This window comes from Petromyzon marinus, unplaced genomic scaffold (assembly GCF_048934315.1).
Source record: "Petromyzon marinus isolate PM22_M1 ecotype Great Lakes invasive population unplaced genomic scaffold, UKy_Petmar_22M1.pri1.0 PM_Scaffold_34, whole genome shotgun sequence".
Classification (NCBI taxonomy): Eukaryota; Metazoa; Chordata; class Hyperoartia; order Petromyzontiformes; family Petromyzontidae; genus Petromyzon; species Petromyzon marinus.
Window position 1 is genome coordinate 345587 of NW_027423324.1, and position 16418 is coordinate 362004.

Sequence of the window (16418 nt, forward strand, 5' to 3'; positions counted from 1 at the left end):
CACCTCCACTCCCACCTCTACACCCTACCCCACGTCCACTCCCACCTCTACACCCTGCCCCACGTCCACTCCCACCTCTACACCCTACCCCACCTCCACTCCCACCTTTACACCCTACCCCACCTCCACTCCCACCTCTACACCCTACCCCACCTCCACTCCCACCTTTACAGCCTACCCCACCTCCACTCCCACCTTTACACCCTACCCCACCTCCACTCCCACCTTTACACCCTACCCCACCTCCACTCTCACCTCTACACCCTACCCCACGTCCACTCCCCACCTCTACACCCTACCCCATCTCCACTCCCACCTCTACACCCTACCCCACCTCCACTCCCACCTCTACACCCTACCCCACCTCCACTCCCACCTCTACACCCTACCCCACCTTCACTCCCACCTCTACACCCTACCCCACCTCCACTCCCACCTTTACACCCTACCCCACCTCCACTCCCACCTCTACACCCTACCCCACCTCCACTCCCACCTCTACACCCTACCCCACCTCCACTCCCAAATTTACACCCTACCCCACCTCCACTCCCACCTTTACACCCTACCCCACCTCCACTCCCACCTCTACACCCTACCCCACCTCCACTCCCACCTTTACACCCTACCCCACCTCCACTCCCACCTCTACACCCTACCCCACCTTCACTCCCACCTCTACACCCTACCCCACCTCCACTCCCACCTTTACACCCTACCCCACCTCCACTCCCACCTCTACACCCTACCCCACCTCCACTCCCACCTCTACACCCTACCCCACCTCCACTCCCAAATTTACACCCTACCCCACCTCCACTCCCACCTTTACACCCTACCCCACCTCCACTCCCACCTCTACACCCTACCCCACGTCCACTCCCACCTCTACACCCTGCCCCACGTCCACTCCCACCTCTACACCCTACCCCACCTCCACTCCCACCTTTACACCCTACCCCACCTCCACTCCCACCTCTACACCCTACCCCACCTCCACTCCCACCTTTACAGCCTACCCCACCTCCACTCCCACCTTTACACCCTACCCCACCTCCACTCCCACCTTTACACCCTACCCCACCTCCACTCTCACCTCTACACCCTACCCCACGTCCACTCCCCACCTCTACACCCTACCCCACCTCCACTCCCACCTCTACACCCTACCCCATCTCCACTCCCACCTCTACACCCTACCCCACCTCCACTCCCACCTCTACACCCTACCCCACCTTCACTCCCACCTCTACACCCTACCCCACCTCCACTCCCACCTTTACACCCTACCCCACCTCCACTCCCACCTCTACACCCTACCCCACCTCCACTCCCACCTCTACACCCTACCCCACCTCCACTCCCAAATTTACACCCTACCCCACCTCCACTCCCACCTTTACACCCTACCCCACCTCCACTCCCACCTCTACACCCTACCCCACCTCCACTCCCACCTTTACACCCTACCCCACCTCCACTCCCACCTCTACACCCTACCCCACCTTCACTCCCACCTCTACACCCTACCCCACCTCCACTCCCACCTTTACACCCTACCCCACCTCCACTCCCACCTCTACACCCTACCCCACCTCCACTCCCACCTCTACACCCTACCCCACCTCCACTCCCAAATTTACACCCTACCCCACCTCCACTCCCACCTTTACACCCTACCCCACCTCCACTCCCACCTCTACACCCTACCCCACCTCCACTCCCACCTTTACACCCTACCCCACGTGCACTCCCACCTCTACACCCTACCCCACCTCCACTCCCACCTCTACACCCTACCAACCTCCACTCCCACCTTTACACCCTACCCCACGTGCACTCCCACCTCTACACCCTACCCCACCTCCACTCCCACCTTTACACCCTACCCCACCTCCACTCCCACCTTTACACGCTACCCCACCATCTAAGCAACCTGTAGCAGACGTCTAAACACTTGCTCGTTAGTGTGTTAAGTTTCGTTGAGCCGGCTGGGTGAGAATTTGGTAGAAACCCAGCCCACTTTTCAAGCAGTCTCTAAGTATCTCTAGGAGTCTCTCTGTGTATCTCTATGAGTCTCTCTATGTATCTCTATGAGTCTCTCTATGTATCTCTATGATTCCCTCTGTGTATCTCTATGAGTCTCTCTATGTACAGTGAGGGAAAAAAAGTATTTGATCCCCTGCTGATTTTGTACATTTGCCCACTGACAAAGAAATGATCAGTATATAATTTTAATGGTAGGTTTATTTGAACAGTGAGTGACAGAATAACAACAACAAAATCCAGAAAAACGCATGTCAAAAATTTTATAAATTGATTTGCATTTTAATGAGGGAAATAATTATTTGACCCCCTCTCAATCAGAAAGATTTCTGGCTTCCAGGTATCTTTTATACAGGTAATGAGCTGAGATTAGGAGCACACTCTTAAAGGGAGTGCTCCTAATCTCAGCTTGTTACCTGTGTAAAATACACCTGTCCACAGAAACAATCAATCAGATTACAAACTCTCCACCATGGCCAAGACCAAAGAGCTCTCCAAGGATGTCAGGGACAAGATTGTAGACCTACACATAACTGGAATGGGCAACAAGACCATTGACAAGTAGCTTGGTGAGGTGTCAACAGTTGGTGCGATTATTCGCAAATGGAAGAAACACAAAAGAACTGTCAATCTCCCTCGGCCTGAGGCTTCATGCAAGATCTCACCTCGTGGAGTTGCAATGATCATGAGAATGGTGAGGAATCAGGCCAGAACTACACGGGAGGATCTTGTCAATGATCTCAAAGCAGCTGGGACCATAGTCACCAAGAAAACAATTGGTAACACACTATGCCGTGAAGGACTGAAATCCTTTCTAGATTTGAAGCGTTCGTGACTGCAAGGATCCATACTCTTTGGTTCTATTCGGTAAAGTCACGTAGTTAAAAAATAAAACAACCAAAATCACGACGTTTCGGCCACAACACAAAAGGACACTTGTGTTGTGGCCGAAAAGTCGTGATTTTTGTTGTTTTATTTTTTACCCACGTGACTTTACCGAATAGAACCAAAGAGTATGGATCCTTGCAGTCACAAACGCTTCAAATCTAGAATTGATAGCCTCTACGGGGAGGGTTTTCACCTATCTGTTAGAGCTTTTAACAGACGAGACAAGAAGTCACAGCTCATCGAGACGCTAACCTTCCTCAAAAGATGCCGCGACCACAAGGTAATACCCATCGCCGTCACACTCACTTCTGCTGCTGTGTCCTCACCGAATTCTAAACAGATTCACACAGCTTAAAGGACGCGACCTGGGCTTGGCTGTCTTCACTCCAACGCTGTCCTCTGGACAGTACAGTCCCTTCACCTGATGAAGGCCACTTGTGTTGTGGCCGAAACATCGTGATTTTTGTTGTTTTATTTTTTACCTACGTGACTTTACCGAATAGGACTGAAATCCTGCAGCGCCCGCAAGGTCCCCCTGCTCAAGAAAGCACATATACATGCCCGTCTGAAGTTTGCCAATGAACATCTGAATGATTCAGAGGACAACTGGGTGAAAGTGTTGTGGTCAGATGAGACCAAAATGGAGCTATTTGGCATCAACTCAACTCGCCGTGTTTGGAGGAGGAGGAATGCTGCCTATGACCCCAAGAACACCATCCCCACCGTCAAACATGGAGGTGGAAACATTATGCTTTGGGGGTGTTTTTCTGCTAAGGGGACAGGACAACTTCACCGCATCAAAGGGACGATGGACGGGGCCATGTACCGTCAAATCTTGGGTGAGAACCTCCTTCCCTCAGCCAGGGCATTGAAAATGGGTCGTGGATGGGTATTCCAGCATGACAATGACCCAAAACACACGGCCAAGGCAACAAAGGAGTGGCTCAAGAAGAAGCACATTAAGGTCCTGGAGTGGCCTAGCCAGTCTCCAGACCTTAATTTCATAGAAAATCTGTGGAGGGAGCTGAAGGTTCGAGTTGCCAAACGTCAGCCTCGAAACCTTAATGACTTGGAGATCTGCAAAGAGGAGTGGGAACAAAATCCCTCCTGAGATGTGTGCAAACCTGGTGGCCAACTACAAGAAACGTCTGACCTCTGTGATTGCCAACAAGCGTTTTGCCACCAAGTACTAAGTCATGTTTTGCAGAGGGGTCAAATACTTATTTCCCTGATTAAAATTCAAATCAATTTATAACATTTTTACATGCGTTTTTCTGGATTTTTGTTGTTGTTATTCTGTCTCTCACTGTTCAAATAAACCTACCATTAAAATTATAGACTGATCATTTATTTGTCAGTCAGCAAACGTACAAAATCAGCAGGGGATCAAATACTTGTTCCCTCACTGTATCTCTGTGAGTCTCTATACATCGCTATGTATCTCTATGAGTCTCTCTATGTATCTCTATGAGTCTCCATACATCGCTATGTATCTCTATGAGTCTCTCTATGTATCTGTATGAGTCTCTATATATCTCTGTACATCGCTATGTATCTCTATGCGTCTCTCTATGTATCTCTATGAGTCTCTCTGTATCTCTATGCGTCTCTCTATGTATATGAGTCTCTCTGTATCTCTATGAGTCTCTCTATGTATCTGTATGAGTCTCTATGTATCTCTGTACATCGCTATGTATCTCTATGCGTCTCTCTATGTATCTCTGAGTCTCTCTGTGTATCTCTGAGTCTCTCTATGTATATGTATGAGTCTCTATGTATCTCTGTACATCGCTATGTATCTCTATGCGTCTCTCTATGTATCTCTGCGTCTCTCTGTGTATCTCTATGAGTCTCTCTGTGTATCTCTGAGTCTCTCTGTGTATCTCTATGAGTCTATGTATCTCTGAATCTCTATACATCGCTATGTATCTCTATGCGTCTCTCTATGTATCTCTATGAGTCTCTCTGTGTATCTCTGAGTCTCTCTATGTATCTCTGAATCTCTATACATCGCTATGTATCTCTATACATCGCTATGTATCTCTGAGTCTGTGTATCTCTATGAGTCTCTCTATGTATCTCTATGAGTCTCTCTGTGTATCTCTATGAGTCTCTCTATGTATCTCTATGAGTCTCTATACATCGCTATGTATCTCTATGAGTCTCTCTATGTTAGTTAATTTACTTATTAAGTTTGTTGATAGAACTGGGCCAGGACTGGGAAAAAACTAGCCCACTTTTCACAAATCCTCTATGCATAGCTGGGTGTCTCTATGAGTCTCTCTCTGTGTGTTACTTCATTTATTTGATGTGTTGAGCCAACTGGGCATAATTGGTAAATAAACCTAACCCATTTTAACCCAGGCAACCGTGAAATATTTACCTTACGGACCCGGTCGGACCAGTTTGGGAATGTAAAATCCACGGACGTCAGAACTCGGCACACAAACACGAACTCGCGTGCATTTCATGGGAGGTGCTCTAAATAGACTGCAATGTGCTGAGTGTGTCCGAAAATGAATACTGTATACCGAGAAACGGAACGTTAAATAGTTTGTTATTCAATTAAACACGCAGTAGCAGTACTAATCAGGATTATAAGTTGTTTTCATTTTTTATTTTTATTTTTCTACCTACGTGACTTTACCGAAAAAAACAAAGAGTATGGATCCTTGCAGTCACGAAAACATCAAATCTAGAATTGTATAAGTGTTGTAGTGTACAGTGCAGTGTATAGTGGATGCAGTCGCAGTGCATAGTGTAGTGTATAGTGTGTAGTAGTATATCGTGTAATATATAGTATAGTGTGTAGTTCTGTACTGTATAGCATAGTACGGCATGTTGTGTTCGTATGTTGAACTTCTTTCGCACCATACGTAGCCCACCGTATTACTCGGAGGTGCGGGGGCGTCAAGAAACTATGGGTATCTGTGTGAGTCTTTGGGTATCTGTGTGAATCTATGTATGTGGAGCGTCGGACCTTCATGATGGTTTGCGGGTCCGAGTAAAACTACGTGGCCGGGAGTCTGAGCCATTCTCTGTACACCTTGGGGTGCGACAGGGATGTCCTCGGGCTCCCACATTATTGAACATCTATTTCGACCACGTAGTTCGTGAAGCCTTCAGTAGCTGTACCGGAGGAATTTCCATCTGGTACAGATACAATGGTAGGCTGATCGATGCCCGAATGCGGTCAAGGGATGGCTCCCTATTGGTCAACCACATTATGCATGCCGACGACCTGGTAATTGCAGCTCACTCAGAGGAGGAGTTGGAGGCGCTGCTGCTGAAACTGCAGTGTGCCACTAAGAGGTGGGATTTACCATCAGCCCCACCAAAACGAAGCACCTGCCTGGGTATTTTGTACCATTGGGCACTCCACCTCCACAACTCCCAATTGGTGATGGGGCAGTTGTAGAGAGATTGGAGAGTTTCCCATACTTGGGCAGTGTGCTTATGACCGGCTCCGGTTTAACAGCAGAGGTCTCACTCCGAATCAGTCGAGCGGCATTCTCTTTTCATCGGTTGCGTGACGCTGTGTGGAAACTGCCTGGTCTGTCGCTCCGCACGAAGCTTTGGGTCTTCTCGGCCACAGTCATTCCCTCCCTTCTCTATGCTTACGAAATGTGGACCCCCCCTAATGAACATCTTCGCCGATTAGAAACATTTAGGCTGGCCTGCCTATCATCAATCCTGGGTTTAACCAGGCTGGATTGTGTGAGCTCACAAATCCTCGAAAGATCTGGACAAATTCCCATCGGTGAGCACCTCAGGCAGGCAAGGCTGCATTGGCTGGGCCATGTAGCCCGCATGCCCAATCAACTTTTCGGCCGGATTGAGGGGGCTAAACGGGCGCGGCACGGGCTAGAGAAGAGATGGAGTGACATGGTACAGGAGGATGTGGAGTTGAGTGGACTTGCCTCTGTGGAGGAGGCTCGTGAAGGACGCTACTGGGCAGTTGGAGGCAGTCACCCTCCAACAGCAACAGAGGGCGGAGGAGCGATGCTCACAACAAAGAGCAGAGCGCCGGGTGGCTAAAGCACAGCAAGTTGGCACAGTAGGGGGCACAGGTGGTGCATCAGCCAGTCATCTCGGGCATCTCAGTCAGTCGACCCGTGGCACCTGGGTCTGCCCCGTGACCTCCTGCCAGCGGGCGTTCGATGCTTCATGTGGCCTCAAGGTGCACATGGCCTGGTGGCACAAGCGTCGTGGTGACGTCACCGCCACTTAGTGGCGAATGGCGGTTGTTATAGCGTCGGAAATGCATATGCACACACCTGTATCCACTTGCCTGCAGTTACAGCCAGAGATCTGTAGAGGGTGCCAGCCTGTACAAGGGGATAGAGAGAGAGAGCCGGACCCTTGTGAGGCTGGGTTCCCCTCCCCTACCCCAGGTGGGGGGCTGGGGGGGGCTTCTAGGATCCTCTGGAAGGTTCCAGAAAAGGGGCGGTACCGGGGGCGGAGAGTCCCCTGGAGGTGTATAAAAGGGGCAACTCAAGCACAGCTTGGGGCAGTGCTATGGAAGACGAAGGCAGAAGCCTGAAGACTGAAAAGCAGCTAGGTTCGGACCCTGGTACCTTGAGCCCGACGTCCTTGTAAGGGCCGGGCCGAGCTTGGACCAGTGGTCAGGACCCGTACCTTGGCTGGGTCGGGTCAGAATAGCCTCCCTAGCTAGGACCCTGGGATCTCGAACTTGACATCCTTGTGAGGGCCGGACCGAACTTGGACCAGTGGTCGGGACCCGTATCTTGGCTGGGTCGGGTCAGTTGGCCTCCCCTAGGTCACAGATAGCCGGAGGGCTGAGAGCCAGGTTACCCAGTGTGAGGACACGCTAGCCTGGAGGCTGTATCTCCCTAGATAGGGGAAGTTAAGGGAGTTCTGTAATAAGTTACAATAAACCGTGTTGCCTCTAAAAAGACGTCTCAAGTCTCCATAAGAACTCACTACATATGTGTAGTGACTGACTCAGAGATAAAAAGAGTAGGGGGCACTGTTTATTAAAACGGCCTTAACAGTTAACACTTGGTAACTATGGTTCCCAGTCAGGACAGCTGGTAGACTGCCTGACTGGTGACGCCGAGATGACGTTGAAGACTCCAGCAGGATGACGGGATCCCACTCCAAACTACAGCCCCGAGGTCCCCTCCCGGCGCCCCTCTTATACTGTCAGCATGGCCTGGCTCCGCCCCCGGTCACGCCCCCTCGCGGAACCTACTAGCGGGTTCTTGATGTGCCCCTCCCGTAACCTTTCGCCTAGATAACTCTCCGGTTTATCAGATCCCCTTCCCTGCCAGCCCTATGCTGCTACGTGACCGATTCTATGTCACTACACAAGCATGACGGCCATCACAAAGGCACAAAGTTTCACAGACACAGGCTGCAATAGTTTAACAGCAGGGGGCGATGTTGCTGTGCAATTTGTGGATACATTTTTACATTCTAGATTTGAAGCTTTCGTGACTGCAAGGATTCATACTCTTTGTTATTTTCGGTAAAGTCACGTAGATAAAACAAAATCTAAATAAAGATAACAAATAAATCAAATCACGACGTTTCAGAGGCAACACAAGCTTCCGTCTTCAGGTGGAACAGTTATAGCAAGATAGCTGCATCAAGTGGTGAGCTCTGAGACCCTCGAGCTTATATACAGGTTAAGGTGGTGGGGGGGGGGGGAGCCAACCAAGGAACGACGACGAGGGTAAGTTAATCCGTCTTTTGTTATGTTGAGGGTTCGGGGGAAGCGGTGGTTCACTGCACGGGGGCAATGAAAAATGGTAAAAAAAGGATGTGCGCTTATAAGGTAGCTGAAGTTTTGACTTGGTTTATGACATCTTTCCAGTGGTTGCTTATTTCAAAACCATCCTCTCGGTTGAAGTTGTGTCTATGTTTGTATATCTGGATGGCTTCATGGACAAATCTTTGGTAATAACCGGGAGGTTTGCATAGTACTTTGGTATCGGAGAAAACAATGTCATGAGAACCCGCTGTGTTGAGACAATGATCAGCCACGGCAGAAGAATTCGTTCTGCCATGTTTCAAATCTGATTTGTGCTCGTGAATTCGGTCAGAAATATGTCGTTTCATCTTCCCGATATAGCAGTCACCACAGATACAACTCAATTTGTAAACACCGGGGTACTCTAAATCAGGAATGATATCCTTTACGGATGGGATCAGATTACGGATTTTGTGTACTGTATCGAACCGAACCTGGATCTTGTGTTTGTTTAGAATTTTGGAAATCCTTTTAGTGACGCCTGCTATGTATGGCAGTGTGATGATTTTGATCGGAGTGTCAATTGGTTGCTTCTGTATGGTAGGAGAAACAGCTTGGCGGATGATACGGTCAGAGTAACCGTTCATCTTGAGGGCTAGATGTACGTGTTTCAATTCACTGGTCAGGTGGTGTTGGTCAGAAATGCAAGTGTACATTTTTACACTTAGAAAATGTGGACAATGTAGCCGGTAGAGACCGACCGAAATTCGGTTTTGGTTTCAGCGCAGAAGGGGGCAAATGGCCTTTTTCGGCATACTTTCGGTTTCGGCCGAAAGTAAATTTTTAACTTTCGGTTTACTTTCGGTTTCGCCCGACACTGAAATTGACTTTCGGTCGTCAACCAAGGATCTATTTTAGAATATAACGCTAGTTCTACGTCTATCTCTCTGCCTATCGGCCGGTCAGTCGGCGCTAGGCAATCCTATGTGATAGGCTGCAAATACATACACGTCAGCATTGTATGTAATGGTACAGATTCGGGATTAATAAAGTACAACCATAACCACAATCATATAAACAGAAATCTATTTTATAGCAATATACTGGGGGGGACATTTTGAGCATATTTAATTATGGGGGGTATGTGTCCCCACCAATATATATTATTATTATTACTACGGCTTTGTGTCAGGGGATCTTTGACGTCCACTCTGAATCAAACGGAGCGTATAATTGCACACACCCACAGTAATGACCAGGACGGCCTGCCGGATTCAAACTGCCAACCTCCCCAACAAGTGGTGAACGCGCTGCTGCTGGGCCCAGTCACGTTCACGATGATCTCCTGTGACATCCCTTGATTGATGTTTACGTGGCCATTACTTTATGCCACATGCGCCAAGCCAGTGTTCCTAACCCTTGCTTCAATCAGTAGGGAAAGCAAACTCAGACAAATATTATACACAATTACCTTTTTAGTCTGAAGAACTCGATCTACAGTCGACCCTTCTGCATCACGACTTTCCCCATGGCGGTTTCGATAATTTGCGGGGTCGGCATAAGAAATAAAATGGGAATTATTTGGGAGTTTTGCGAAAGCCGCAGACGACATGCGAAGGCCAGCAGACGACACACAAAAAGTTTAGTAACTCATACATGAATAAAATATATGTACAGTACTGTATAATATTAATGCAGGAGGTGCTCACTTTGTTCGCCAAGGAGACCAAGGGGCCATCGCAGGGGGCCTGTGCCCCTAACCCCCGCTATGTGGAAGGGTCGACCGTACATTGAAATTATTAATGCACTTTACTCCAAAGCAAATATTTTAATAAAGTTAGGTATTGAACAATCAAACTATATTAAAGCAGCAGCACAGTGTTTGACACAATATCGAGTGAAATGCAATTCATGGTAAATTAAACAGGTGATATTTTCCAATTTAAGTTTATTTTAATATATATGAGGTATTGGGAACAGGATTCTCTGACAAGCTGAAAATGATGCAAAAAAACGTGGAAAGGTGTCACATTGACAATTACACTGGGAGACAGACAGGGACACGTAGAGAACACACACAGGGTAGATTCATCACTTTATCTCCATCCACCAGCGGATAAGACCATGATTATGATTAAATTGAAAGACGTAAACACGTGGATTTGATTATATTTGCAGGGTAGAGACACCATCCTCACGTTGATGTCCATCCAGGAGTGGATATACCACGATGATGATGACATAGAGAGATGCATACATGGGATCACAGCGAGGAACACGTGGATTAGACGACTCACAGAGGCAGTGCCGAAATAAAGTAACGAGTGGGCTCAGGCTGATAGGGGGGTTACAGCCTAAATATGCATTACATACAGGACAAAAAAACGAAGTAGTGAAATACATGTATTTGCCAATGTTAAAATTAACACATTTATTCGACTCAAGGTCAATTCACATCCATTCTTTCAAACAAAAAAACAAGTTTAGCTCATAGCTGTAGCAAAGTCGTGCGTGAGTGATGCCATCATAATGCAGAGATCCTGGGCCCACAGCAACGCGAGAGGGCCTCACGAGCCTCTGGACTAACCCGGCCCTGCACACAGCTTAGAGACAACATCACCACCATCACCGCGCTGACTGCTGAACATAAATAATCAAATTATATTGTCGAACTTTACAATGCACTAATCCACGACCAGCGCGGTGAAGTATGGCCAAGGCGCGGGTGATGGCACCCGCCACGAAGACGACGACGACGCCGCCCACAGAGAGCTCCGTGAGGCACTCACGGCTCGGTGCGGCACTCACGGCCACGGCTGCACGGGGCGGCCCAGACGCCGGCTCCGTGAGGTTAACCACGACGCGCTGCTGCCTCGCCCTCAGCAGGGCTCCTCACTCGCCAGCCGTGGACTTCACCCTCAGCAGGGCTCCTCACTCGCAGCCGTGGACTTCACCCTCGTCAAAGATCCCCCCCTACCATGCAGCCTCTAACACACGAAATGTTATTTTTATAGCTTTATTTTGGTGATTTATAAAACATATGGTTAAGCCATGTTTCTTGCGGAAGTGCGGAGTTGGCCTGATAACTTGAATCTAAATTGTCTTACGGTTGTTATTGTTTGTGTTGCATCACACTGGGGTTTTTGCACACAGCGTTGTAATACGGTGTTTTTTTTCTTGAAGATTTTGCTGGTTTATCCAGGATGTTTCTGTTGCACTTCGTCACTTTAAGATGTTCTCTGTTCATATTTTGTTTGTTGCGGTTGCACCCGACTCAAGAGCCGCATGGCTCACAGGGCTATACCTAATACATTAAACTTGAAAACTTGAAACTAACAAACTCGGGGTGAGCGATGTTCGTAGCGAGCGGCTGTGGAGGCCACGGCACGCCCGGTCGCCTTTGTCTCCCTCGTGGCGATGTTTGAGTCGACCTAGGGGAGGACCAGGCCCGGCTCAGATAATCGTCACTGGGTCGCCGGGTTCGTATCGCAGCGCGCTAACTGCTGCACCACCGTTCCCCATTAATCACCAGCAGCAGCCATGCTCAGTCCACTGCTGGAGGGAAGCTTCGCCAATCGTTGCCTCACGTGGATTCAGGCTCCGTCTGAGGGGGCCGAGTTCAGTTAAAACTTTGAGCTCTAAATCGCTCCCCAAGCAACAGAAATGTTTTTTACGACGACAGAAAATTCACACGAAATGTCGTTTTCAAAGAAGTCTTCCCAGATGTGAAATGATAATTATACATAAATAACTTTCTCTATCTATATATGATGAATATGATGACCGCTTGAGAGAGAACGAGGCCCTCACCACCGATGACGACGACGATTTCCCATTCTCCCCACATTCACTATCACAATCAACAAGTCGCAGGGACAGCCGTTCCATTACGTTGGTAAGTGCACAACTTGTTATTAAACCAATCGAGGGGTTTAAAAACAAATGGAGGGGTTATCCATCGCGTTACCGTGACTCGAGTCACTTGATGGACGTCAATGCGAGGAGTCGTTCTGACGGTCGAGGCGTGAGGGCAGGAAAACTGCAACGAATGACGGCGCCCATTGAACTGACTGGGCGTGAGACCAATTTCAGTTTCTTTATTTTGGTTTAGCCCTGTGAGCCATTCGGCTCTTGAATTGGGTGCAACCACAACAAACAAACAAAAACTAAAACACGAACAAGAAAAAACATCTTAAAGTGACTATGTTCCTGTACAAACAGAAAATCCATGAAAAAAACGGCAAAATATTCCTGAAAAAAGCACCGTACACGAACGCTGTGTGCAAAAAATCCCAGTGGGATGCAAGTCAAACAACAACAACAACCACAAGAAAATTGATGTAGTGGAGTAGAAAATACACATGGGTAAATTGGCCATATACAGTACATACAAACAGTGTGGGTCATGTAAGGTCGGGCAGGTGATGAAGTCACGGGTGGCGTAAACAAGCCAAAGTAATTAAGGGAGTCAAGGGACGAGGGCTGTGATTGGTCGAGAGGCTGTTAGCGTTAAGTGGCGGCGTCACGGAGTCTGGGCCGTTGGACAGGTGCGGAGTTGGCGGGAAAATGCCAGCGAGGCACGTGGCAATTAATTAAGGCTGATTGGAAAGGGGATAAAAACGCTAGGTGATGTGGACGGCGGGGGAGTTGGCGAGAAGTGGAGACAGCAGCGGGTAGAGAGAGATGCGAAGAGTGGAAGCCGGTAAGTGTTAGTGGGAAATAGATTGAGAGCCAAACCCAGAGGACAATAAATAGCGATAGCGAGAGTTAGCGTTAGCAGAGTGGAGATTACGGTATAAGTAGGTACAGGGAGAGTTATCGATAGACAAGTCACTGTGTGTGAAGAGATAGACAAGTCACTGTGTGTGAGGAGATAGACAAGTCACTGTGTGTGAGGAGATAGACAGGTCACTGTGTGTGGAGAGATAGACAGAGTCACTGCGTGTGAAGAGATAGACGAGTCACTGTGTGTGAGGAGATAGAGATAGAACCACTGTGTGTGCGGTGAGAGAAGAAGAGACTGTGTGGGGAGACAAGGAGTATGAGCGGATGTTGCTGAGGGGAATTCGATTGTTCGAGTTGGCTGAGCGCGGAGAGGAGAAATTATATCGTGCGGAACGATGGAAATGAAAGTGACGGTGGAAGAAAGGCGATTGTCTTCCGAGTGAATCCAAGGCACTACATTTGGTGTCAGAAAAAGTACTGAACACGCCACGATGTCAAAAAAAGACGCAAAGAAAACAAATGTGCCAGTGTACTCGGGCGGCGACAGCAACAACGACGATGTACAGCCTGGCCAGATGGTCGGCAGTACTCCTGACCGGGACAGCGGTTCGGGTGGTGCTGAGGGCCCAGAATCGCCAGAGGATTGGCGAGTCCTCATGAACCAGTGGGAGGCCAGGATGGAGAAGTTGTCAGAGGAGTTCCGGAACTTTTTGACGGAGAACCGCATTCAACAACCAGTACCGGGTCTACCGCCAGGAGCGGGTGGAGGACTCTGACGACGAAGACGACCGGTCGGCGGGACCGCCACGACGGCTACACGTACAACGATTTTAGGCCAAAGTGGGAGATTGGACGGCGTTCATACGAAGATTCCGTGCGGCTTATGAGTCTCTGAAATGGACGGAGAGTGCCGCGTTACGAGCACTGCCGACGGCATTGGATGATGACTCCTTGGCGACTTTTAAATGACTCCCTGCCGCTGTCAGAAAAACATTGGATGGTGCTATTGCGGGAATGAGGAAAGTCTACGAGCCGCGGTCAGTCGCCAAACGTCGATTTCAACAGAGGAAACGGGAGGCCACGTAGTCCCCCCTGGCATTCCGCAGCGCCTTGCTGGCCCTCGCCCAGGTTGCGTACCCGGCGATGGACGAGGAGGGCTGGGACTCCCTGCTGCAGGAGAAGATGTTACAGCTGGCGAAGGAGCTGAAAGCGTCTTGTCAGCCCGGACAAGGACGATGACGACGATGTGTCGTCGTTGCTGATCGCCAGGAACATACAAGTCAACCTTGACATACGAGACGGACCAGCGGCGGCGGTGGCGCAGCCGTCGCTGACAACCCCTGCCGGGGCCGGGAGCCGGGGGTGGTGGTGGACGAGACGCCGCCGATGGCAGCGGCGGCCGGGGTGTCGACCAGAGAACGACGGCGTCGTCCCGGGGTGTATGGAGACGGCGTGCATCGGACATGCTATGAGTGTGGGCGGAGGGGTCATCTCGCCCGTGACTGCTGGAGACAGAGAGATGGTCCTCCAACGGCGCTGAACAACTACAGTGGGCGGTTCCCCCAAGACCAAGGATCCCGGGTGAGTCGAGATGCATTCAATACAGGGCCGCCCTATCCACATCACTCATCCGCGTTATCTCACCCGTATTCATCGAGTTCGGATAGTACGCATGGCCGGGATACGTGGGGCGCGTTGGTACATCGTGTGTTGGGGGCCGTGCCGGGATCATCGGATGTGATGGCATGCATTCAAGGTGTTATGGTATGGGTTATTGTAGATACCGGGGCGTCGGCAACTCTCATTTTGTTGCAAATTTTTCGGTCGCTGCCGACGTCGCCTGGATCGTTGGGGCCGGTGGAAGGGCCATGCGTAGCGGCAAACGGGGGTAGTTTGGGCATTATGGGCTGCGTGGTTGCGACAATTCAAATTGGGGAGGTGATTGTGACGGGAAGTGTTTTGGTTTTTAACGGCCTTGGCGGTACCGTGTTTGTTGGGCACGGATTGTTTGCGAAAGATGCCGATTAAGATTTCAGTGGAAAAAGGTTGTTTGGAATTACCGTCGGGGAGATGTATGAAATTTTTGGGGACGCCTTCAAAATTTGCGGTGGCGAACGCTGTGGTGCAGGCCGTGGTGAGCCGCACCGTGCGCGTCCCACCTGCATCGCAAACATTGGTGCCGCTATGGTTAAAGAAGGAATTGCCTTGGGATGAGCTGCAGGAGGGAGTGCTGTTAACACCCTCAAATGCTGTATTGAGAATGCCCACCGTGGTAGGGGCTTTGACCATAATACCAACATATTGCGATCCTTTCATTCAAATTGTAAATGCGGGACACAAAGAGGTTGTTATTCAAGAGGGCACTATGTTGGCGCACGCGACGGGTGCGCCGGGTCCAGAAACGAAATCGTGTTTTGCTATGCGACAGGATGAAATGTTGTCAAGGGAGGAAGACGATCCGGAATGGTTAAGCGATCTTTACAAACAAAACCCAGAGTTATCGCCTGTGCAACGGTCGAGGTTGCATGCGTTGCTAATGGAATTGAAAGATGTGTTCAGTTCAGGGAAATACGACGTGGGTCGGACGACGTTGTTGCGGCATCGTATTGACACAGGAAACGCACCTCCGATCAGGTTAAATTCGCATCGTGTAGGTCCGCTTGAGAAAGAATGTATTCGGCGATCTGTTGATGAAATGCTAGAGCAAGATATTATTGCCCCATCGTCCAGCCCGTGGGGTGCCCCTATTGTCCTCGTTAAAAAACGTGATGGAACCATGCGATTTTGTGTTGACTATCGGAAATTGAATAAAGTTTTGGTGGCAGAAGCGTACCCGCTTCCACGAATTGATGATTCACTGGATGCCCTGTCCGGCGCCAGAATCTTTTCGACCCTCGATCTGTTGTCGGGCTTTTGGCAATTGCCCCTGGATGAGGAGTCAAGACCTAAAACGGCATTTCGGACATCACAAGGATTGTATCAATTTAACGTGCTCCCGATGGGACTCCACTCCACGCCGGCGACCTTCCAGCGATTAATGGAA